This window comes from Nycticebus coucang, chromosome 4, assembly GCF_027406575.1.
Source record: "Nycticebus coucang isolate mNycCou1 chromosome 4, mNycCou1.pri, whole genome shotgun sequence".
Taxonomy (NCBI): Eukaryota; Metazoa; Chordata; class Mammalia; order Primates; family Lorisidae; genus Nycticebus; species Nycticebus coucang.
The window spans coordinates 9,872,896-9,897,425 of record NC_069783.1 but is presented as its reverse complement, the minus strand read 5'-3'; the positions used below and the strand labels follow the sequence as shown (position 1 = coordinate 9,897,425).

Genomic DNA, 24,530 nt, shown 5'->3' with positions numbered 1-24,530 from the left:
CATTAAAAATTGTATATTTCCTAAGGTGACAAAAGTATGAAGTATACGAAAAGTTACTGTATGATGTTTTTGGTAGTCTGGGCCTACATGGTAAAATAAAACTCTGCTTGTAGGAAAAGCAGTTATGTGAGATAATGTGTAAAGTGCTTAGCTCAGAGCTTGGTAGTAGTACTTACTAAATTTAGTTCACCTCTGTGTGCAGTTAGCATATTTTTAAAGTTAATAGCTTTAAATTTCCCTGTGGCTCAAAGGAGTAGGGCGCTGGCCCCATATGCCAAAGATGGTGGGTTCAAACCCAGCCCCGGCCAAAAACTGCAAAAAAAAAAAAAAAGTCATTTTTGGGCAGTGCCTGTGGCTCAAAGGAGTAAGGCGCTGGCCCCATATGCCAGAAGTGGCGGGTTCAAACCCAGTCCCGGCCAAAAACTGAAAAAAAAAAAAAAAAAAAGGGGAAATGTTTTTTTTTGTTTGTTTTTTGTTTTTGAGACAGAGTCTCACTATGTCACCCTCAGTAGAGCGCTGTGGCATTTCAGCTCACAGCAACTTCCAACTCTTGGGCTTAAGCGATTCTCTTGCCTCAGCCTCCCAAGGAGCTGGGACTACAGGCGCCCACCACAATGCCTGGCTATTTTCTTGTTGCAGTTGTCATTGTTGTTTAGCTGGCCTGGGCTGGGTTTGAACCCGCCAGCCTTGGTGCATATGGCTGGTGCCATAACCACTGTGCTACGGTGCCCAGCCTGGGAAAATGGTTTTATTTGCAACTATTTCTTTTTTTTTTTTTACAGTTTTTGGCTGGGACTGGGTTTGAACCTGCCACCTCTGGCATATGGGTCCGGTGCCTTACTCCTTTGAGCCACAGGCGCCACCCAGAACTATTTCTTGCTACATAGTTCTCAGTGAGTAGCATTATCTTCTGAGTTTTCCATCAGAAAAGTTCTAGCAGTCATCAAGCATAAAGCTGGATTCCAAGACAGTATTATTAGCATACAGATTACATTGTCTTGTTTCTCTGCAAAAGATCATTGCTTTATATGGGTCCTTAAATTAATCTGAAAAGGCTAAATATATATATATTTTTTGTGGCTGCAGATTGTGAGCTGCTTGGTATTACTTCATAGAATTTCGAGAGAGGTTTGGTTCTGTAATGACTTTTTTGGGGGAGGGGAGTCATCTGTGATAGACTTTTGTAGTGTTTGAAATTTTGGGTAAATACTTGTATTTTGTTGTCAAGACTCAGCTTCTCAAATTGCTTACCTATTATGGTAAAAAGAATTGAGTTTTACTCACAGTGTTACACTGAAAAGATGTCTTTCTAAAAGTCTGTGCTTCGGAATTTTGATTTATTTTACTCTTTCAAAGAATAAGCAGTCATAGTAACCTATAGGACTTAGGTTTGGGTAAACTGTCACTTAAGATTTGTGTGGATGGGCAAAGGCGATTAAAAATTCATTCATAATTTTTCTGTTGTGGTTTTTTTGATTGATTTCATTATATTCATCTTGCTGCTGGTTATTTGCCTGATTAAAATAAAATTTTATGTGTATTTTTTCCAACTCTGTGATAATTGAGTATATTGTAAATAAATAATAAAAATGAAATAGAATAAATGTTGAAAAATTGTTTTAGGGCGGCGCCTGTGGCTTAGTCGGTAAGGCGCTGGCCCCATATATCGAGGGTGGCGGGTTCAAACCTGGCCCCGGCTGAACTGCAACCAAAAAATAGCTGGGCATTGTGGCGGGCGCCTGTAGTCCCAGCTACTCGGGAGGCTGAGGCAAGAGAATCGCTTGAGCCCAGGAGTTGGAGGCTGCTGTGAGCTGTGTGAGGCCACGGCACTGTACCCAGGGCCATAAAGTGAGACTATGTCTCTACCAAAAAAAAAAAGAAAAATTGTTTTATACATGTTTTTTCTTTTGTGGATTAAGAGCTCGCCATTTATAGCATAAAGGAGATAAGTTTTCTATAAAATTTGCTTTGAAAATTTTCCTTAATCTCTGAAAAAGTTTAAAGATTTTTTTTAAATCTTTAAAGAAAATTAGGGGAGGGCTTTAAAAAAAGGCAATATATGGAACTCACTGGGTAAAGTTGAACCTCTCTGCAAGTACAGGTCCACAATCTCTTAATGCACAATTCTGATGTACAAGAAACTCTGAAAAGAAAGTTTTTGGTGAAATTTATTAATGGTGACATCTGACTTGATCAGACATTAGAGTATTTGTGGACTAGTCATTTCTGTTGGTGTAAATAGTAATAGCTTTCATTGGAGAAATATTAATGTGTTTGATTTCAGGGTGCTGCTCTAGATTCTCAAGAGGGAATATATATTCCTACAATATATATACTGTGTTACCATTCTAAAATCCAAAAACTTCTGAATTCTGATACATCTTGGCACCAGGGTAAGACCAACATAGACTAAGGAAATGTAGACTTACATACACCTAAATAGTTGCAAAGAAATAGTGGATAGGCCAGGGGCGGTGGTTCACACCTGTAATCCTAGCACTTTGGGAGGCTGGGGTGGGTGGATCTATATCATCTGAGTTCAGGAATTTGAGACCAACCAGAGTTGGACCCCCATCTCTACTAGGAAAACTAGCCAAGGTGGTGCCCTGTAATATCAGCTACTTGGGAGGTTAAAGCAAGAGGATCTCTTGAGCCAGAGTTTGAGGTTACTGGGAGCTGTGATATCACCACACTCCACCCAGGGTGACAGAGGGAGATGCTGTGTCCAAAATAAATTAATAAATAAAATAAATAGTGGGTAATTATCTTGAAGCCTGAGATTTTTGTTTTCCTTTTTGCTCAGTCTTGATCAGATAGTCCTCTTTTTCTCATTTTAAATTCTGAAATATTCTGATCATTAATCAAATAGCACACACATACAGGTTATGAAGCATAAAAAGCAAGCATTTATGAAGTTACCACACAAGCTAATAAATGGAACACTAGACTGCATATTGAAGTTACCTATGTGCTGCTGCTGTTGGATTCAGTCTTCCTACATCCTCTCCCATCTGCTACTCTGAAAATTTTATTGTTTGTTTTCTTTCTATTATAGATTACATTTGTGTGTATTCTTAGGAAATATTGTTTGGTCTTTCCTTTTTTTTTTTAACTTTATGAAATGTGGACATTTATATGCATCCTTATGATTTGTTTTTTCGCTCACAGTTGTGTTTCTAAGATTCACAACATGAATCTTGTTGTGATATTAGTATACTTGAATGTTGTGGGTATTAGTATACTTCGCTTTTAAACACTTAAAACACTTATATTCTCTGCTACTGTAAATCAGTATATCTCTAATCTACTCGGTGCATATTTAGGTTGCTTTTCATTTTTTTTTTTTTTTGATATTATAGAAAGTATTGCTGGGAACATTCCTGGAGCTCATAGGAAGGGTTTGTATAGACCAAGGAATATATTTGAGAGTGGAGTTGATGGATTTTAAAGATATGCTGTGTTCAACTTAATGGACAGAATTTAATAGAGTTTAAAATTTCCCCTTAATATTTTATTATGGAAAATTTTAGATTATATAGTAAGGGTGAAAGAACGAACATCTATATACTTAGTATTTAATTGATACTTTGCTATATTTCCTTTATTACATTTATTTATCACTTTATCCATCTAGCAATACATCTTTTATTTTTGAGTCATTTACAATAAATTGGAGATATTAGTATACTTCTCTTTTAAACACTTAAGCATGCAGTGTATAATGTTTTAAAGTTTAAATTTTTTTAAAGATTAAATTTATGTGCAATGAAATGCACAAATCATAAATGCACCATTGATGAGTTTTGACAAATGCGCACATCTGAGCAATGAAAATCCTTATCAAAATATAGACCATTATTACCAACTCAGAATTCTCCCTCACATGCCTTTTTAGCTAATTCTGTACCCCATTCTCTTAGAAATCTCATGATTTTATTTTACTTATTTCTTTGCACTAGAGATTACTTTTTCTCTTCTAGAACTTCATACAAATGGAATCATATATACATATTTTTGGTCTAGGTTCTTTAGCTTGGCACAGTCTTGGAGATTCATTCATATTGTGTCAGTAGTTTATTTTTTAATGCTGAGTTTTATTCTTTAGTATGTATAAACCACAGTTAGTTTAGCCATCTCCTGCTGATGAACAACTGAACTATTTTCAGTTATTCTTTTTAGAATGTATAGTGTTCCCTTGGTGTCTGCAGGGGATTGGTTCCAGGACACTTTTCTCACTTTCTTCCCCAAACCAAAACCCAAGGATGTTCAAATCCTTTATATAAAAGGGATAATGTAACAAGTAGTATTGCATATAAACTACACACATCCTCCTATGTACTTTAAATTGGAAGCCCCTCACCACCAGTGTTAGTCCCAACCAGCAGGAGGTGAGGGAGAGAAGCTTCATGTGTATTTATATCTGCTCCCTCATCACTGGCATGACTGGTTGAGCTCTGCTTCCTGTCAGAGGCATTGGCATTTGATTCTCTTAGGACTGCAAACCCTACTTGTAAAATGGATAGGAGAGGGATCTAGGTTGAACACTCCTTATGAGAATCTAATGCCTGATCATCTGAGGTGGAGATGTGATGTCCTTGAATCCTCTTGAAACCATATGGTCCCCAACTTTTACCCCAGTCTGTGGAAAAATTATCTTTTTTTTTTTTTTGCAGTTTTTGGCCGGGGCTGGGTTTAAACCTGCCATCTCCGGTATATGGGGCGGGTGCCCTACTCCTTTGAGCCACAGGCGCTGCCCCTGGAAAAATTTTCTTTCATGAAAACAGTCCCTAGTACCCAAAAGGTTGGGAACCATGCTATAAATCATGTGTAGATTACTTATAGTACCTAATAGAATCTAAATGTTGTGTAAATAGTCATACTGTATTGGTTTTTAATTTGTATTATTATTTACTATTGTATTGCTATTTACGTTTTTTCCCCCAAATACAGTACTTTCAATCTGCGGTTGGTTGAATCCAAGGATATAGGGGGCTGTTTGTAGTACACGTGTGTACTTTGGCTCTTAATACAGCTGCTATGAACGATCCATATTAAGACTTTGTGAAGACATTTTCATTTTTCTTGGGTAAATTAAATAAATACCTTGTGGTAAGATAAGATTGTCAGGTTATAGGGCAGATATATGTTTATTTATAAGAAACTGCCAGATCTTTTTTCAAAATAGTTACATCATTTTAACACTCCCACCAACAGTGTATGAGAGTTCCAGTTGTTCCATTGTCCTCCTGAACATTCAGTCCTTAGAATTTTAGCCATTCTCTGGATATATGGGGATATCTCATTGTGGTTTTAATTTTCATTTTCCTGTTGATTAATGATGTACTTTTATATGCATTTGTGTATCTTCCTTGGTAAACCGTCTGTTCAGAGCATCTTATCTCCATTTTTGCCCATTTAAAAAAATTGGGTCATTTATTTCTTTATACATATTTATTATTGAGTTGTAAAAGTTCTTTATATATCTTAGATACATACTGTATAAAGAGTTCTGTATACATATAAAGAGAACTATTTGTCAAATATGTTTTGTGAAGATTTTCTCCCTGTCTGTGGTATCTCAATTTTTTTTAATCATTTTTTTTTTATGGTTGCTGCTTTTTCTTCCCAAGTAATTATTGCCTGTCCCCAAGTCACAAAGATATTCTCCTTTGCTTCCTTCCAGAAGCTTTATGGTTTGATTAAAAACTCTTTTTCTTTTCTCACGTTACTTTGGCATCTTTGTTAAGAATCAACTTACTGATAGGTAGGTGAACTTTTTATTTGCATTTGTATTGTATTACAGCCTACATCAAATCCTCAGTTATGGTTCTGTTCAACCCAAGCTCTGTTCTAAAATCATTTCTTTATTTTATTTTTATTAAATCATAGCTGTGTACATTAATGCAGTCATGGGGTACCAATTGTTTTATATACAATTGGAAATATTTTCATCACACTGGTTAACATAGCCTTTCTGGCCTTTTCTTAGTTATTGTGTTAAAACATTTATATTCTATTTAATAAGTTTCACATGTACCCTTGTAAGATGCACCGTAGGAGTGGTCCCACCAATTACCCTCTCTCCACCCATCCTCTCACCTCCCCTCCATCTCCTCTTTCCCCATATTCTTAGGTTATAATTGGGTAATAGCTTTCTTAATGAAAGCTATAAATTAGTTTCAGAGTAGGGCTGAGTACATTGTATACTTTTTCTTCCATTCTTGAGATACTTTGCTAAGAATATGTTCCAGCTCCATCCATGTAAACATGAAAGAGGTAAAGTCTCTGTCTTTCTTTAAGGCTGCATAATATTCCATGGTATACATATACCACAATTTATTAATCCATTCATGGGTCAAGTCATTTCTTTTTAGTTTTTTTTTTTTTTTTTTTTTGTAGAGACAGAGTCTCACTTTATGGCCCTCGGTAGAGTGCCATGGCGTCACACAGCTCACAGCAACCTCCAACTCCTGGGCTTAGGCGATTCTCTTGCCTCAGCCTCCGGAGTAGCTGGGACTACAGGCGCCCTCCAAAACGCCCGACTAAAGTTTTATCTGTATCTGAAGGAAGTGGGAAGCCAACCATGGCTGATATAGGGAAACATTTTATTTTTTTAAGTGATGAAAGATTTGCCCCTTTTTAAATTTTAAAAATAGTATGTTTTTATTTTAGAAAATTTAGGGTATATAGAAAGGTTTATGTCTGAAGGGCACTTATTTCACAGTCTCTCCCCTCTGCCAGAGGTAACCACTTTTAAACCTCTGGTTCTCAACCCGTGGTTCGGTTTGCAACCCCTTTATAACAATGAAAATACATTGTGACATTAGGAAGGTTGAGAACCATGGTTTAGAATATTTTGGTGTATACATATGAAAAATGTTGTTCAACATTACACTATACATGTGCTTGTCTTTTTTTTGTATTTACACATAATAAAAGTTTTTATGTAGTTGAATTTGTTAACTTTTTCACTGTAGGATGATTTCTGGCTTACGTGTTATGCTTATGAAATTTTCTGTTCCCAGGATTATAATATTACATACCTGACTTTTTATACTCTCATGGCTTTACTTTTATTGATATTTTAATTCCACTTAGAGTTCTGATGGAAAGTATAAAGTAGGGTACAAATATCTTATCAGGAGATTTTTTTTCTTTGGAGACCAGAGTCTCACTTTGTTACCCTTGGTAGAGTGCCATGGTGTCACAGCTCACAGCAACCTCCAGCTCTTGGGCTTAGGCGATTTTCTTGCCTCAGCCTCCTAAGTAGCTGGGACTGCAGGCGCTCCCCACAATGCCCGGCTATTTTTTTTTTTTGTTGTTGTTGTTGTTGTAGTTTGGCTGGGCCGGGTTTGAACCTGCCGCCCTTGGTATATGGGGCCTGCGCCCTACTCAGCCACAGGCGCCACCCAATGAATTTTGTGTTCAATTTAAAATAGTTGTCTATTTAAATTGTTTGTAAAGTTTATGGACACACTATTAGAATTCCCCAAATATTAGCTGAGAGTCTCTGTTTATTATATATCTGTTATTATGCTTTCCATTGGGAGAGGTGGTTGGGGGTGAGAAAAGGTAATTAATAATTATAGATTTGGTCTTTACTTGGGCCTCTTGAGTTTCTTCATTGAAATATTTTACAACTATACTTAATACTCTGATCTGTGCTGACATTTAAAAAAATATGAAAAAAATGTATATGAGATGTTAGTGATAACGGTTACTGGTAAAGAAAATGTGGATGACTCAGTGCAACTTATTATAGCTTGTAAAAATAATGCAAAAGAACATTTTCCCTTGGTGGGCTAGCTTATTATGTGAAACTTAATATTTAAATTGATACGAAATCATAGTGTATTTGGGACTCCACTAAAACTGTCTGTCCTCACTTCATCCTCGATTGGAGTCATTCTCTTTTCCTCTCATTTGTGCTTCTCCTTTGACTTATGATTAAATTGTACACCATAATCTTACAAATTCTGCACTTGGTTGTCCAAAATGACCCTCACTTACCTTCTTGGAAAGCATTTGGGTCTCAATACTTAGCATTTCTGTATGTGTGTGACAAAGGGAAAGAAATATTATGTTCATTTTTGGTTCATTATTGATAATCTGGGGAATGCTTCTAAGTCTAAGAATTATTTTATAGTTTGTTGTTTCATTTTGGTAAGGTATAGGATGTTTGTTCAGATATCTAAAGTGCTTTGTAATTTTTTTTTGTAGTTGATTGACCACTCTGTATTCAATATCTAGTTTTCTTTAGTTTCAGACTTTTTTAGCTATAAAGCAAATGATAGAAACTTTATTTTAGAGACTGGGAATTAATTTCTAATATTTCATTATTGGGGTGGTTTTTTTTGTGTCATGGAAATGAATAGCAGAGCCTTCTCCAGAAATACTTTATTTAGATAGAAACAGGCCAGGACAGTGTTATCTTAATTACCTGGATGATTGTGTTGAATAATGCTTAATACACCAAGCATTATCTTATATACTTATATAAGATATATATTTTATATAAGTATATATAAGAAAATGCTTAAGAGATAGGATTATATATATACTTATTATAAGATTATATATAAGTATATATATTTTATATAGTTCTTGACTTCTAATTTCTTTCCTTTTTTTTTAATGAGTGTAATGCACAGAATATAAGCTCTTTCAGAACATATATCTTTTTTGTTTTCCTATTCTGTAATTGTTCAATGGACTCACAATTGTTTTTTAAATATCAGTGATGATAACCTTTGGAGATATATCCCTACTTGAAGAGGTATAAAATATTCCCCAGATAAACATTTTGATATATCACACAATTTTATCTATCTATAGCAAAGAAGATAAGTAAACATTTGTATATTTAGGGAGGATGGCTTTGAAAGTAGAATTAATTGAAGGTCGTAGGAAAGTGAATTGTGATTGGGATATTTTCTAGATTGTCTGAAAAGTTTGTCTTGGAAAAGATTTAAACTAATTTTATTCAGTCTTTTAAGTGAAGTAAAGATACCAAGTGTGGGCCGAACAGCCTTTATCATTAATATCTTATGTATCCTTTGTTCTCCCCCACCGTCCCCTCAAAGTGTTACTTTTCTGGTTAAAATCTACTTCCTTCTTATGTACCTGCGTATGTCTATGTTGGAATAGCAGTTCATGTGTAAGGGCAGATGAAATGCTGGAGGTGTGTTCACATGGCGAAATCCTTTAAAATGGCATATTGCTATTATTAAAAATAAGGCAGTATTTATCAGTGAAATTACTAACTTTTTTTTTGAGGCAGGATCTCACTGTTTTGCCCTGCCTAGAATGCAGTGATGTAATTGTAGCGCATTGCAACTTCACATTCCTAGGCTCAAGGGGTCTTCTTCCCTCAGTCTCCCAAGTAGCTGAGACTACAGGTGCATGCCCCCATGCCTAGCTAATCTTTATGTTTTTGTAGAGACAGGGTCTTGCTATGTTGCTCAGGCTGGTATTGAATTCCTGGCCTAAAGCCATCCTCCTGCCTCATGCCTCAGCCTCCCAAAGTGCTTAGACTGGTGTGAGCCATCATGCCTGACCAGATTACTACCATCTTCATTTGGCTTTAAACTGTTTAATGTCTGTAATAATGGTTTTTCTAATAAATGCAAATGCTTAATTTTTCCTGTTGTCTTTATACTATGTTTAAAACAGAAAGGATAATTTAGAGTTTTGTATCATTTCTCTTTTACATCTACTGGTAGTTTTTATTTAGCAAAGGGGAGCAGTACATAGTATGTTGCTTGTTGTAAGTCCTTGATAGTTATTGGCTGAATGAATAAATATAACGTGCAGATAAAGCATGTTTCAATTTCTAATTTGGGTTTACAGGCAGCTCTGGAACAGCTCTGGCATTTGAGAGAGATCAGATGTTGAAATAGTTAGGTATCATTGTTCATTAGCTTTGCTAGTTCCTTTTATTTTCAATTAATTTGTGGTATATTTTACATACCATAAATTTTACTCATTGTAAGTGCACAACTTAATGATTTTCAGTAAATTTACAGTGTTATATAACCAGCACCACAATTCCATTTTCATTAACCCCCTAAAATTTCCTTGAGCCCATTTGCAGTCAGTCGTGACTCCCAGCCTCAGTTGACAACTGATTTGCTCTGTCTCTATAAATTTGTCTTTTCTGTAAATCCCAAATAAGTGGAGCCATACAATATGCAGTCATTTACATCAGGCTCCTTTCACCTAGCATGGTGATGTTTTTGAGATTCATCTGTGTTCTAGTACGTATCAGTATTATGTTCTTTTTTATTTGCTTAGTATATTCCATTGTGTGGATATACAATATTTATCTATGAATTCATCATGTGTGAGGACAAATATTTTCATTTCTTTTGGGTAGATTCCATGGAGTGGGATTGTAGGGTCATAGGTAAGTTTATGCTTAACTTTGCGAAGATGCCTACTGTTTTCCAAAGTAGCCCTCCTATTTTACATTCCCACCTGCATTGTATGAATGTTCCAGTTTCTAAATATCCTCACAGAAAACTTGGTATTATCTGTCTTTGTGATGATGTGGTGCATTTTATTAATGACAAATGATGTTAACCACTGTTTCATCCTTGCTAATTTTGCTTGTTCTTTTGATTTTTGCTGATGTGCCATGAATGTGGTCTAGTTCGAATCAATATATTTAAATTTTTTTTTTTGTTTTTGTGTAAGAAGACAATGTGGTAATTGACTGGTTTTATTTAGTGTACCATAGGCCAATTCCAGTGTTCATAAAGAAAATACAAATAAATACAAATCACAGCCTCCTTTTTGTGGAATTATCTGACTACTGTTTATACCTTAAAGAGGACTAGTAATACTAAGCATATATTTATATATATTTTAAAACCTTCTTATTACACCTTTTACTTCTGATATGGGTAGGTCCTAAAAATAGCAGAGAAGTCTACTAGCTGAGTTATTTCTAAGCTACAAATGTTAAGGACTTGTGGTTCATACGTGGCTTTTACATGTCTTTTCAGTTCTTGGTGTTCTTCTTCCCTCTTGATTATGTTAGGAGTAAGCTTATAAACTTTTCCCTTTCATTTTGTCACAGTTTTCTTTTTTTTTTTTTTTTTTATAATTTCCTGTTCTATGTAAAGATTAGAAAACAATTCTTAGTACTACTTTAGTAACTGGGTTCCTGCAGCAGGTGGGTAGCTATTGGTGTTTTAAATGCTGTTGTATTTGGCTTTTGGCTTATCTTTGAGTACCCATCAGAATTTAGCTTATTGAATAGTGATTTGTGGCATTATAATTTGTGTACATTGTTGTATTATCCAAGATACAATGTTCTTTTCAGATATAAAAGTAGCTGCCTATGTGTTCAGTATCAGGTTGTGATCTTAACTATTTTGCCTTGTATTTATTAAAGTATGATTCTTGAATAAGTCATTCTCATAATAATACTTATTGAAATTAAAGTTTTCTCTTTAGCTTTAGTTTAGATCATTGTTATTATTTTGAGCTTTTATTAAAGATAACTATGTGTGGGCTCGGTGCCTGTAGCACAGTAGTTATGGTGCCAGCCACATAACGGTGGCAGGTTAGAACCCCACCCGGGCCAGCTAAACAGCAATGACAACTGCAACAAAAAAATGGCTGGGCATTGTGGTGGTTGCCTGTAAGTCCCAGCTACTTGGGAGGCTGAGGCAAAGAGAATAGCTTGAGCCCAGGAGTTTGAGGTTGCTCTGAGCTGTGATGTGACAGCACTCCACTGAGGGTGACATGGTAAGACTCTGTCTCAAAAAAAAAAAAAAAGGTAACTACGCGTGGGACTTTTTTTTGAACAGTGAAGGAAAATTTTAGAATTCTTTCTCTAATGTATTAAATTTGAAAAGTTTTTATTTGTAGTGCTAGTTATTTTTCTAAAAGGAAAGTGTTAACACAGTTATCATGAACTTTGATGTCTGTAAGATTGAGTAAAAATATGTTTTTGTAGGTTAAAATTCCTGTAAAAGTATTTAAAGTATAAAATGTAAAAATATTAGTATGATTTTGAAAAATATTTCACTCTTGAGATAACTTTGTTATTATAGAGTTATAATTTCTGGCACTTTGGGCTATTATACCTCGAAATATCTAGTATATGGCCATATTTTATTGTGTTACATAATGAGTAAAGTTGAAATGAATGGTTGAAATAGTATTATAATTGACTATTTTGCCTTGTTCAAAGAATCAAGATTTAAGAAATTTTTCTTTGTGAATCAGTAGATTTTATAAAGTGCTATTAACAGGCCCTGCCATCAGCATCTACAGAATTAGCAAAGATGAAAAGAAAAGAGATCAAAATTATGATTTTCTTTCAGAGAAAGAAGATAGCACGTCAGAAGTTGGGGGAAGAGATAATGTAAAATACCAATATTGCAACTATTATAAATTTAGAATAACATTCATTTGGAGTTAACAAAATATTTAGAGTTGCTTTTAAATATCTAAATATGAGCTTTGAATTTTTGCATGGTCTTCTTAATGATTATATTTCTCAAAATATTTAATTAATTAATTGATTTAATTTTAGATTATTGAGAGGGTACAAACAACCAGGTCACAATTTTTGAATTTGTTAGGTAGAGTCCCTCTTGTAATTGTGTCCCGAACCCAGAAGGTGTGCCATACACCTCTACCTTGTGCCGTTTAAGTGGGGGCAAACCAAGTCTCCCCCCTTGTCTGCCTATCCCCAACTTGAATAGAATTAAGTCTGTCTCCTATATGGGTGTGTGTTAGATCATCCCCTGCTTCATAATAAAATAGAGTACTTGCTTTTCCATTCTTGTGATACTTTACTAAGAAGGCTGTGTTTCAACTCCATCCAGGTTAATACAAAAGCTATAAAGTCACCATCTTTTCTTACAGCTGAGTAAGTTACTCCATGGTATACATATACCACAGCTTGTTAATCCATTTCCTGAGTTGATGGACATTTAGCTTGTTTCCTCATTTTGGCCATTGTAAATTGAGCTGCAGTAAATATTCTGATGTAAATGTTTTTATGATAAAATGATTTTTTTCCCTCCTAGATAGATGACTAGTGGGATTGCAGGGTCAAATGAAAGGTCTAATTTGAGTTCTTTGAGGACTCTCCATACTTTCCAAAGAGGCTGTATTAATTTGCAGCTCCACCAACAGTGTAGAAGTGTCCCTCTCTCTCCATTCTGGAGCCAGCACCTGCAACTGTGGGACTTTGGGATGTGGGCTTTTCTCCATATCTCAGATTAAGGATGATGAGCATTTTTTCATATGTTAGCTATTTGTCTGTCTTGCTCAGAGAAGGTTCTGTTCATGTCTCTTGCCCAGTGATAGATGGAAATGTTTGTTCTTTTTTATTAATTTGAGTTCTCTATAGATCCCAGTTATTAAGCCTTTGTCAGATTTGTAACATACAAATATCTTTTTCTATTCTGAAGGTTGTCTATTTGCTATAATTGCTGTGTCCTGAGCTGTGCAAAAGCTTTTCAGTTTAATTAAGTCCCATTTGTTTATTTTTGTTGTTCTTGTGATTGCTGCAGGAGTCTTCATCATAAAATTTTTCCTCAGGACGACGTCCTCAAGAGTTTTTCCTACACTTTCTTCTAGAATTTTTATTGTTTCATGTCTTAGATTTAAATCTTTTATCTATCTTCAGTCAATTTTAGTAAGTGGTGAAAGGTGTGGGTCCAATTTTACATGTGGTTATCCAGTTCTTCCAGCACCATTTATTGATTAGGGATTCTTTTTCTCCAATATATGCTTTTGTTTCGTTTTTCAACGATCAGATGGGTGTAAGAGACTGGTTTCATCTCTTGGTTTTCTAGTCAGTTCCATCTATCTATGTCTCTATTTTTGTGCCAATACCATGATATTTTGATCTCTGTGGACTTGTAATATAACCTAAAGTTTGGTAACCAGAGTGATGCCTCTGGCCTTATTTTTATTACTAAAAATTGCCTTGGCTCACCAGGGTTTTCTCTGATTCCATACAAAACAAAGAACTACTTTTTCTAGTTCTTCAGTGTATTGATATTGGTGTGTGTGTGTGTGTGTATAAAAATATATATATACATATATATAATTTTTTTTTTTTTTTTACTGTAGCACTTTATTTTCTTACACAATGACCATCTTGCTGGGGCCTAATGTTTTCACATTAACAGTAGAAAACCAAAATTTGTCATCTCTTAAAGAATTGAGAATTGTGTACAAAAACCGTACATAAATTAAAAGAGTGAATAAATTTACAGGTGTAAATGCAAATTGCTTCCGACTCAAGCCAAGTAATCACCCATGGTATTCCGACAGGAAAACATCAGGTAAGAAAGGAAACTGGGTCCCAAAGGCTTGGACTTTTCCAACCCTGTTAGACTGGCAGGACAGAAGTGACAAGTTGTCAGGAATCTTGCTAGCCCCTGGAGATCTGGAATGGTCAGCTCTGCCTTAATACCCTGCACAGATTGAGAGGCTGATGGCCACACATATTCACCAGGCCACAGATTTCTCTTTCAAAAGAATGTTCTCTCACCTCAGCCAGAGGTGACTGAGCCATAGGTCTCAGGGGTTTAAATCAAAGACATGTACAGGGGATTAAACGTTATCAAGGGTACAGTAAACTTGAATACAAGGTCAAAGTCAGCAACAAGTTCTACAATCTAGTGCTGATACCAGATAGAAGCTTCAAGGACAATTTCTTTTCAAAGGCGTATTCCAGTTTCGGGAGGCCAGTGTGAGGTGTGCATTCACCGGAGCAGATCTGTACTTCTGAGCCAACTCGTGCAGCAGGCGCTATATGTCTGCTTGCAGTCCGTTTAGAAGCATTTGCAGTGGACAATGGAGGGCCCAGACTCATTGTATTCCTGCTTACTGATCCACATCTGCTGGAAGGTGGACAATGAGGCCAGGATAGAGCCACCGATCCACACCAAGTACTTGCGCTCAGGGGGCGCAATGATCTTGATCTTCATGGTGCTTGATGCCAGGGCGGTGATGCCGGGGTACATGGTGGTGCCACCAGACAGCACTGTGTTGGCATACAGGTCCTTGTGGATGTCCACGGCACACTTGATGATAGAGTTGAAGGTTGTCTCGTGGATGCTGCAGGATTCCACACCCAGGAAGAAGGGCTGAAAGAGCACCTGTGGACACCAGATGGTTATCACCTGACCGTCGGGAAGCTGATAGCTCTTCTCCAAGGAGGAAGACCACACAGCAGTGGCCATCTCCTGCTCCAAGTCCAAGGCGACACAGCACAGCTTCTTGATGTCCTGCACGATCTCACGCTGGGCTGTGGTGGTGAAGCTGTAACCACGCTCTGTGAGGATCTTCATGAGGTAGTCAGTCAGGTCCTGGCCAGTCAGGTCCAGACGCATAGGGGAGGGTGTGTGGGTGACCCCATCTCCAGACGATGCCAGTGGTTTGCCCAGAGGCTTAAAGGGACAGTACAGCCTGGATGGCCACATACATATGGCCGGGGTGTTGAAGGTCTCAAACGTGATCTGTGTCATCTTCTCTCTGTTGGCCTTAGGGTTCAGGGGGACCTCCGTCTGCAGCACCGGGTGCTCCTCAGGGGCTACGTGCAGCTTGTTGTAGAAGGTGTGGTGCCAAATTTTCTCCATGTCGTCCCAGTTGGTGACATTGCCATGCTCAATGGGGGTACTTTAGGGTCAGGATGCCATGCTTTCTCTGGGCCTCATTGCCCATGTATGAGTCCATCTGGCCCATGCCCACCATCATGCCCTGGTGCTGGGGGCACCTGATGATGTAGGGGAACATGGCCCATGGGGCATCATCCCCAGCAAAGCCAGCTTTGCACATGCCAGAACCATTGTCCATAACGCGCGCAGTGATTTCCTCTCCATTGTGATCTGTGGAACAGCAAAACGGCAGGAGAACACAGAGTGCGAGCCAGCGGCAGCAAGTGAGACCCTTGATGCTGGTATTTTTTTGGGGGGGATTCAGGGCTTTATTTACTCACGGAGTACCAGGAAGAGTGCTGGAAGCCAGGCACGGCTGTCCACACTGCTGGCGGTGGTAGGGCCAGGGCCCCACTAGACTCTCGGCCGTGCACCACTCTGCCGGAAAGTGATTCCCGGCCCAGTCCTACCCTGCGGGGCAGGAGGAAACCTGGTCTCAGTTTTCCCAAGGCTGGGTCTGGACTTTTAAGCTGCCGCGGGGCGGCTGGCGGATTTCACCTCGCTGCCCTAGGGGCCGCCTGATGCTGGTATTTTAATGGGGATTGCATTGAATCTGTAGATTGCTTTGGGTAATAGAGACATTTTAACAATGTTGATTCTTAGCAGCCACGAGCATGGTATGCTTTTCCATTTGTTAATGTTCTCTGCTATTTATTTTCTTAGGGTTTCATAATTCTCTTCATAGGGATTCTTCACGTCTTTTTTTTTTTTAAATTACTGTTGGGGATTCATTGAGGGTACAAGAAACCAGGTTACACTGATTGCATTTGTTGGGTACAGTCCCTCTCACAATCGTGCCTTGCCCCTAAAAGGTGTGGCACACACCAAGACCCCACCCCTCTCCCTCCTTCCCTCTCTCTGCTCTTCCTTTCCCCACCCCTTCCTCTTCCTTTCTCTCTCTGCTCTCTCCTTCCCCCACCCCCACTGTGTCCTTAATTGTCATTAATTATCTTCATATCAAAATTGAGTACACAGGATTCATGCTTCTCCATTCTTGTGATGCTTTACTAAGAATAATGTGTTCCACTTCATCCAGGTTAATACCAAGGCTGTAAAGTCTCCATTTTTTAAATGGCTGAATAGTATTCCATGGTGTACATATACCACAGCTTGGTCATCCATTCTTGGGTTGGTGGGCATTTAGTCTGTTTCCTAATTTTGACGATTGTAAATTGAGCTGCAGTAAACAGTCTAGTGCAAGTGTCCTTATGATAAAAGGATTTTTTTTCCTTCTGGGTAGATGCCCAGTAATGGGATTGCAGGATCAAATGGGAGGTCTAGCTTGAGTTCTTTGAGGGTCCTCCATACTTCCTTCCAAAAAGGTTGTACTAGTTTGCAGTCCCACCAGCAGTGTAAAAGTGTTCCCTTCTCTCCGCATCCACACCAGCATCTGCAGTTTTGAGATTTTGTGATGTGGGCCATTCTCACGGGGGTTAGATTGTATCTCAGAGTGGTTTTGATTTGCATTTCTCTAATAATTAGGGATAATGAGCACATTTTCATATATTTGTTAGCCATTCATCTGTCTTCTTTAGAGAAGCCAACAATCCCATATTTTTTCTATTCATGTCTTTTGCCCATTGATATATGAGGTTGTTGGCTTTTTTCATGTGGATTAATTTGAGTTCTCTATAGATCCTGCTTTTGTCTGATTCAAAATATGCAAATATCCTTTTCCATTGTGTAGGTTGTCTATTTGCTTTGGTTGTTGTCTCCTTAGCTGTACAGAAGCTTTTCAGTTTAATGAAGTCCCATTTGTTTATTTTTGTTGTTGTTGGAATTGCCATGGCAGTCTTCTTCATGAAGTCTTTCCCCAGGCCAATATCTTCCAGTGTTTTTCCTATGCTTTCTTTGAGGATTTTTGTCGTTTCATGCCTTAAATTTAAGTCCCTTACCTATCTTGAATCAATTTTTGTGAGTGGAGAAAGGTGTGGGTTCAGTTTCAGTCTTTTACATGTGGATATCCACTTCTCCTAGCACCATTTACTGAATAGGAAGTCTTTCCCCCAAGGTATGTTCTTGATTGGTTTATCCACAACGAGGTGGTTGTAAGATGTTAGTTTCATTTCCTGGTTTTCTATTCTATTCTGTTTTTTTTTTTGACTATCCAATCCCACTTCTGGGAATTTTTTTTTTTTTTTTATTGTTGGGGATTCATTGAGGGTACAATAAGCCACGTTACACTGATTGCAATTGTTAGGTAAAGTCCCTCTTGCAATCATGTCTTGCCCCCATAAAGTGTGACACACATCAAGGCCCCACCCACCTCCCTCCTTCCCTCTTTCTGTTCCCCCCCATAACCATAATTGTCATTAATTGTCCTCATATCAAAATTGAGTACATAGGATTCATGCTTCTCCATTCTTGTGATGCTTTACTAAGAATAATGTCTTCCACGTCCATCCAGGTTAATACGAAGGATGTAAAGTCTCCATTTTTTTTAATGGCTGAATAGTATTCCATGGTATACATATACCACAGCTTGTTAATCCATTCTTGGGTTGGTGGGCATTTAGGCTGTTTCCACATTTTGGCGATTGTAAATTGAGCTGCAATAAACAGTCTAGTACAAGTGTCCTTATGATAAAAGGATTTCTTTCCTTCTGGGTAGATGCCCAGTAATGGGATTGCAGGATCAAATGGGAGGTCTAGCTTGAGTGCTTTGAGGTTTCTCCATACTTCCTTCCAGAAAGGTTGTACTAGTTTGCAGTCCCACCAGCAGTGTAAAAGTGTTCCCTTCTCTCCACATCCACGCCAGCATCTGCAGTTTTGAGATTTTGTGATGTGGGCCATTCTCACTGGGGTTAGATGATATCTCAGGGTTGTTTTGATTTGTATTTCTCTAATATATAGAGATGATGAACATTTTTTCACGTGTTAGCCATTCGTCTGTCGTCTTTAGAGAAAGTTCTATTCATGTCTCTTGCCCATTGACATAAGGGATTGTTGGCTTTTTTCATGTGGATTAATTTGAGTTCTCTATAGATCCTAGTTATCAAGCTTTTGTCTGTTTGAAAATATGCAAATATCCTTTCCCATTGTGTAGGTTGTCTCTTTGCTTTGGTTATTGTCTCCTTAGCTGTACAGAAGCTTTTCAGTTTAATGAAGTCCCATTTGTTTATTTTTGTTGTTGTTGCAATTGCCATGGCAGTCTTCTTCATGAAGTCTTTCCCCAGGCCAATATCTTCCAGTGTTTTTCCTATGGTTTCTTTGAGGATTTTTATTGTTTCATGCCTTAAGTTTAAGTCCTTTATCCATCTTGAATCAATTTTTGTGAGTGGGGAAAGGTGTGGGTCCAGTTTCAGTCTTTTACATGTAGACATCCAGTTCTCCCAACACCATTTATTGAATAGGGAGTCTTTCCCCCAAGGTATGTTCTTGTTTGGATTATCAAAGATTACGTGGTTGTAAAATGTTAGTTTCATTTCTTGGTTTTCAATTTGATTCCAAGTGTCTATGTCTCTGTTTTTGTGCCAGTACCATGCTGTCTTGACCACTATGGCTTTGTAGTACAGACTAAAATCTGGTATGCTGATGCCCCCAGCTTTATTTTTGTTACAGAGAACTGCCTTACCTATACGGGGTTTTTTCCAGTTCCATACAAAACGCAGAATCATTTTTTCCAAATCTTGAAAGTACGATGTTGGTATTTTGATAGGAATGGCATTGAATAGGTAGATTGCTTTGGGAAGTATAGACATTTTAACAATGTTGATTCTTCCCATCCATGAGCATGATATGTTCTTCCATTTGTTAATATCCGCTGCTATTTCCGTTCTGAGGATTTCATAGTTTTCTTTATAGAGGTCCTTCACCTCCTTCATTAGGTATATTCCTAGGTATTTCATTTTCTTTGAGACTATGGTGAAAGGAGTTGTGTCCTTAATTAGCTTCTCATCTTGACTGTTATTGGTGTACACAAAGGCTACTGACTTGTGGACATTGATTTTATATCCTGAAACATTACTGTATTTTTTGATGACTTCTAGGAGTCTTGTGGTTGAGTCTTTGGGGTTCTCTAAGTATAAGATCATGTCGTCAGCAAAGAGGGAGAGTTTGACCTCCTCTGCTCCCATTTGGATTCCCTTTATTTCCTTGTCTTGCCTAATTGTATTGGCTAGAACTGCCAGCACTACGTTGAATAGTAAAGGTGACAGAGGACAACCTTGTCTGGTTCCAGTTCTAAGAGGAAAAGCTTTCAGTTTTACTCCATTCAGTAAAATATTGGCTGTGGGTTTGTCATAGATAGCTTCAATCAGTTTTAGAAATGTGCCACCTATGCCTATACTCTTCAGTGTTCTAATGAGAAAAGGATGCTGGATTTTATCAAATGCTTTTTCTGCATCTATTGAGAGGATCATGTGATCTTTATTTTTGCCTCTGTTAATATGGTGGATAACGTTTATGGACTTGCGTATGTTAAACCAGCCTTGCATCCCTGGGATGAAGCCTACTTGATCATGATGAATGACTTTTTTGATGATAAGCTGTAATCTATTGGCTAGGATTTTGTTGAGAATTTTTGCGTCTGTGTTCATGAGTGAGATTGGTCTGAAATTCTCCTTTTTGTTTGGGTCTTTTCCTGGTTTTGGTATCAGGGTGATGTTTGCTTCATAGAATGTGTTGGGGAAGAGTGTGTTCTTCCTCAATTTTTTGGAATAATTTCTGCAGTACAGGAATAAGCTCTTCCTTGAAGGTTTGATAGAATTCTGGAGTGAAGCCACCTGGACCAGGGCATTTTTTGGTTGGAAGATTTTTTATTGTTTCTTTGATCTCAGTGCTTGAAATTGGTCTGTTCAGGAGCTCTGTTTCTTCCTGGCTGAGTCTAGGGAGAGGGTGTGATTCCAAATATTGATCCATTTCTTTCTCATTGTCAAATTTCTGGGCATAGAGTTTCTGGTAGCATTCAGAGATGATCTCTTGTATCTCTGTGGGATCAGTTTTTATTTCCCCTTTATCGTTTCTGATTGAGGTTACTAGAGATTTTACTTTTCTATTCCTCGTTAGTCTGGCCAATGGTTTAACTATTTTATTTATTTTTTCAAAAAACCATCTCCTTGTTTCATTAATTTTCTGAATGATTCTTTTGTTTTCAATTTCATTGATCTCTGATTTGATTTTGGATATTTCTTTTCTTCTACTGAGTTTAGGCTTAGATTGTTCTTCTTTTTCCAATTCCATAAGATCTCTTGTGAGATTGTTGATGTGCTCTCTTTCTGTTTTTCGAATGTAGGCATCTAAAGCTATGAATTTTCCTCTCAAAACTGCTTTTGCAGTATCCCACAGGTTTTGGTAGCTTGTGTCTTCATTGTTGTTATGCTCAAGGAAGTTAATGATTTCCTGTTTTATTTCTTCCTTCACCCATCTGTTATTCAACAGAAGATTGTTTAGTTTCCATACCTTTGGGTGGGGTCGAGCATTTTTGTTAGAATTGAGTTCCACCTTTAGTGCCTTATGGTCTGAGAAGATACAAGGTAAAATTTCAATTCTTTTGATTCTGTTGATATTTGTTTTGTGTCCCAGGATATGATCAATTTTGGAGAATGTTCCATGGGGTGATGAGAAGAATGTATATTCTTTATCTTTGGGATGGAGTGTTCTATATGCGTCTATCATGCACAGTTGTTCTAGGGTCTCATTTAAGTCTCTTATATCCTTGTTTAATTTCTGTTTAGAGGATCTGTCCAGCTCTGTAAGAGGAGTGTTAAGGTCCCCTGTTATGATGGTATTATCAGATATCATATTGCTCAGACTGAGTAAGGTCTGCTTCAAGAATCTGGGAGCATTTAAATTGGGTGCCTAGATATTTAGAATTGAAATGTGTTCTTGTTGTATTTTTCCCTTGACCAATATAAAGTGACCATCTTTGTCTTTTTTGACTTTAGTCGCTTTAAATCCACATGTATCTGAAAATAAGATTGCAACTCCTCTTTTCTTCTGAATTCCATTTGCCTGAAAAATTGTCTTCCAACCCTTGACTTGGAGCTTTAATTTGTCTTTTGAAGCCAGGTGTGTTTCTTGCAGACAGCAAATGGATGGCTTGTGTTTTTTAATCCAGTCAACCAATCTATGTCTCTTCAGTGGGGGAATTCAAGCCATTAACATTTATTGGGATAATTGATAAGTGTGGTAGTATTCTATTCGTCTTATTTTGTGAGAGTCCATTGCTTAGTTTTATCTTTTGCATCAGTGTGGAGGTTTGGTTCTGTCCTTTAATTTCTGAGTCCTTACTTTGCTTCTGATCCATTGTGGTGGTCAGTGTGCAGAACAGGTTGAAGTATTTCCTGTAGAGCTGGTCTTGTTGTGGCGAATTTCCTCAATGTTTGTATATCCGTAAATGATTTGATTTCTCCATCAATTTTTAAGCTTAGCTTAGCAGGATACAGAATTCTGGGCTGGAAATTGTTCTGTTTAAGTAGATTAAAGGTAGATGACCATTGTCTTCTTGCTTGGAAAGTTTCATTAGAGAAGTCTGCGGCCAATCTGATGGATTTGCCCCTGTAGGTCAACTGGCGCTTACTCCTGGCAGCTTGCAGAATCTTTTCTTTTGTCTTGACTTTGGACAGGTTCATCACAAATGTGTCTTGGAGAAGCTCAGTTAGAGTTGAGGCGACCTGGGGTCCGATATCCCTCTGAAAGCAGTGTGTCAGAATCTTTGGTGATGTTTGGGAAATTTTCTTTTATAATATTCTCCAGTATGGCTTCCATTCCTCTGGGGCATTCTTCTTCCCCTTCTGGAATTCCTATAACTCGTATGTTGGAACGCTTCATAAAGTCCCATAATTCTGACAGTGAACGTTCTGCTTTCTCTCTCTTCTTTTCTGCCTGTTTTACTATCTGAGTTGTTTCAAAAACTTTGTCTTCTACCTCTGAAATTCTTTATTCTGCATGGTCTAACCTGTTGCTGATACTTTCCATTGCGTCTTTAAGTTCCCTGATTGACTGTTTCATTTCCTTCAGCTCTGCTATATCCTTTTTATATTCTTCATATCATTCATCTCTTATTTGATTCTGTTTTTGGATTTCCTTTTGGTTATTTTCCACTTTATTAGCAGTTTCCTTCATTGTTTCCATCATTTCTTTCATTGTTTTCAACATGTGTATTCTAAATTCCCTTTCTGTCATTCCTAACATTTCTGTATAGGTGGAATCCTCTGCAGTAGCTACCTCATGGTCCCTTGGTGGGATTGTTCTGGACTGGTTCTTCATGTTGCCTGGAGTTTTCTGCTGGTTCTTCCTCATGGGTGATTTCTTTTATCTGTTTCCTTGCCCTAATTTTCCTTTCTCTTCCTCTTGCTCTTTAAGTTCTCGTGCCTGTGGATGGTTTTCCACTGTTTTAGTCCTCCTCTTGGGGTCCAGAAGTCTCTCGCTGACTCTCTGTATCCTCTCAGGGGTGATGATAGGCAGATCCCACCAGCCAGAGATGCCTGGAGTCCTATATCCCCAGACTCACGGTGCCCATATGCAAGGAAGCTGTTACTCGGCTGCCATCTTGCTCCGCCTCCTTTTCTATTCTATTCTAAATGTCTTTGTCTCTATTTTTGTGCCAGTACCATGCTGTCTTGACCACTGTGGCTTTGTGGTACAGCCTAACATCCGGTATGGTGATGCCCCCAGCTTTGTTTTTATTACTAAGAACTGCCTTAGCTATACGGGGTTTCTTCTGGTTCCATACAATATGCAGAATAATTTTTTCCAAATCTTTGAAAGTATGATGTTGATATTTTAATAGGAATGGCATTGAATAGGTAGATTGCTATGGGAAGTTTAGACATATTAACAGTGTTGATTCTTCCCAGCCATGAGCACGGTATGTTCTTCCATTTGTTAATATCCCCTGCTATTTCCTTTCTGAGGATTTCATAATTTTCTGTATAGAGGTCCTTCACCTCCTTTATTAGGTATATTCGTAGGTATTTCATTTTCTTTGAAGCTATGGTGAAGGGAGTTGTGTCCTTAATTAGCCTCTCATCTTGACTGTTATTGGTGTATAAAAAGGCTACTGACTTGTGGACTTTGATATTGAGACATTACTGTATTTTTTGATGACTTCCAGGAGTCTTGTGGTTGAGTCTTAGGCGTTCTCTAAGTATAAGATCATGTCATCAGCAAAGAGGAGAGTTTGACCTCCTCTGCTCCCATTTGGATTCCCTTTATTTCCTTGTCTTGCCTAATTGTATTCGGTAGAACTTCCAGCCAATTGTAATGGTGACAGAGGACAACCTTGTCTGGTTCCAGTTCTAAGAGGAAAAGCTTTCAGTTTTACTCCATTCAGTAAAATATTAGCTGTGGATTTGTCATAGATAGCTTCAATCAGCTTCAGAAATGTGCCACCTATGCCTATACTCTTCAGTGTTCTGATTAGAAAGAATGCTGGATTTTATCAGTGCTTTTCCTGCATGTATTGAGAGGATCATATGGTCTTTATTTTTGCTTCTGTTAATATGGTGGATAACGTTTATGGACTTGCGTATGTTAAACCAGCCTTGTATCCCTGTGATGAAACCAACTTGATCATGATGTATGACTTTTTTGATGATAAGCTAGCAGGGGTCCTCAAACTTTTAAAACGGGGGGCCAGTTCAATTTCCCTCTGACTGTTGGAGGGCCAGACTACAGTTTAAAAAGAAAGCTATGAACTAATTCCTATGCACACTGCACATATCTTATTTCGAAGTAAAAAAACAAAGTGGGAACAAATACAATCACACCGCCTCATGTGGCCCGTGGGCCGTAGTTTGAGAACCCCTGAATTGGCTAGGATTTTGTTGACAATTTTTGCGTCTATATTTATTAGTGAAATTGGTCTGAAGTTCTCCTTTTTAGTTGGGTCTTTTC

At 37.8% G+C, this 24,530-nt stretch overlaps 1 protein-coding gene and 1 pseudogene across 3 annotated transcripts in view; one reads left to right on the top strand and one right to left on the bottom strand.

Moving 5' to 3' along the window:
- Positions 1–24,530, top strand: part of ROCK2 (Rho associated coiled-coil containing protein kinase 2) — a 179,648-nt gene that overhangs the window by 3,414 nt on the left and 151,704 nt on the right. The window lies entirely within an intron of this gene.
- Positions 14,139–15,862, bottom strand: LOC128583233 (actin, cytoplasmic 2-like; annotated as a pseudogene).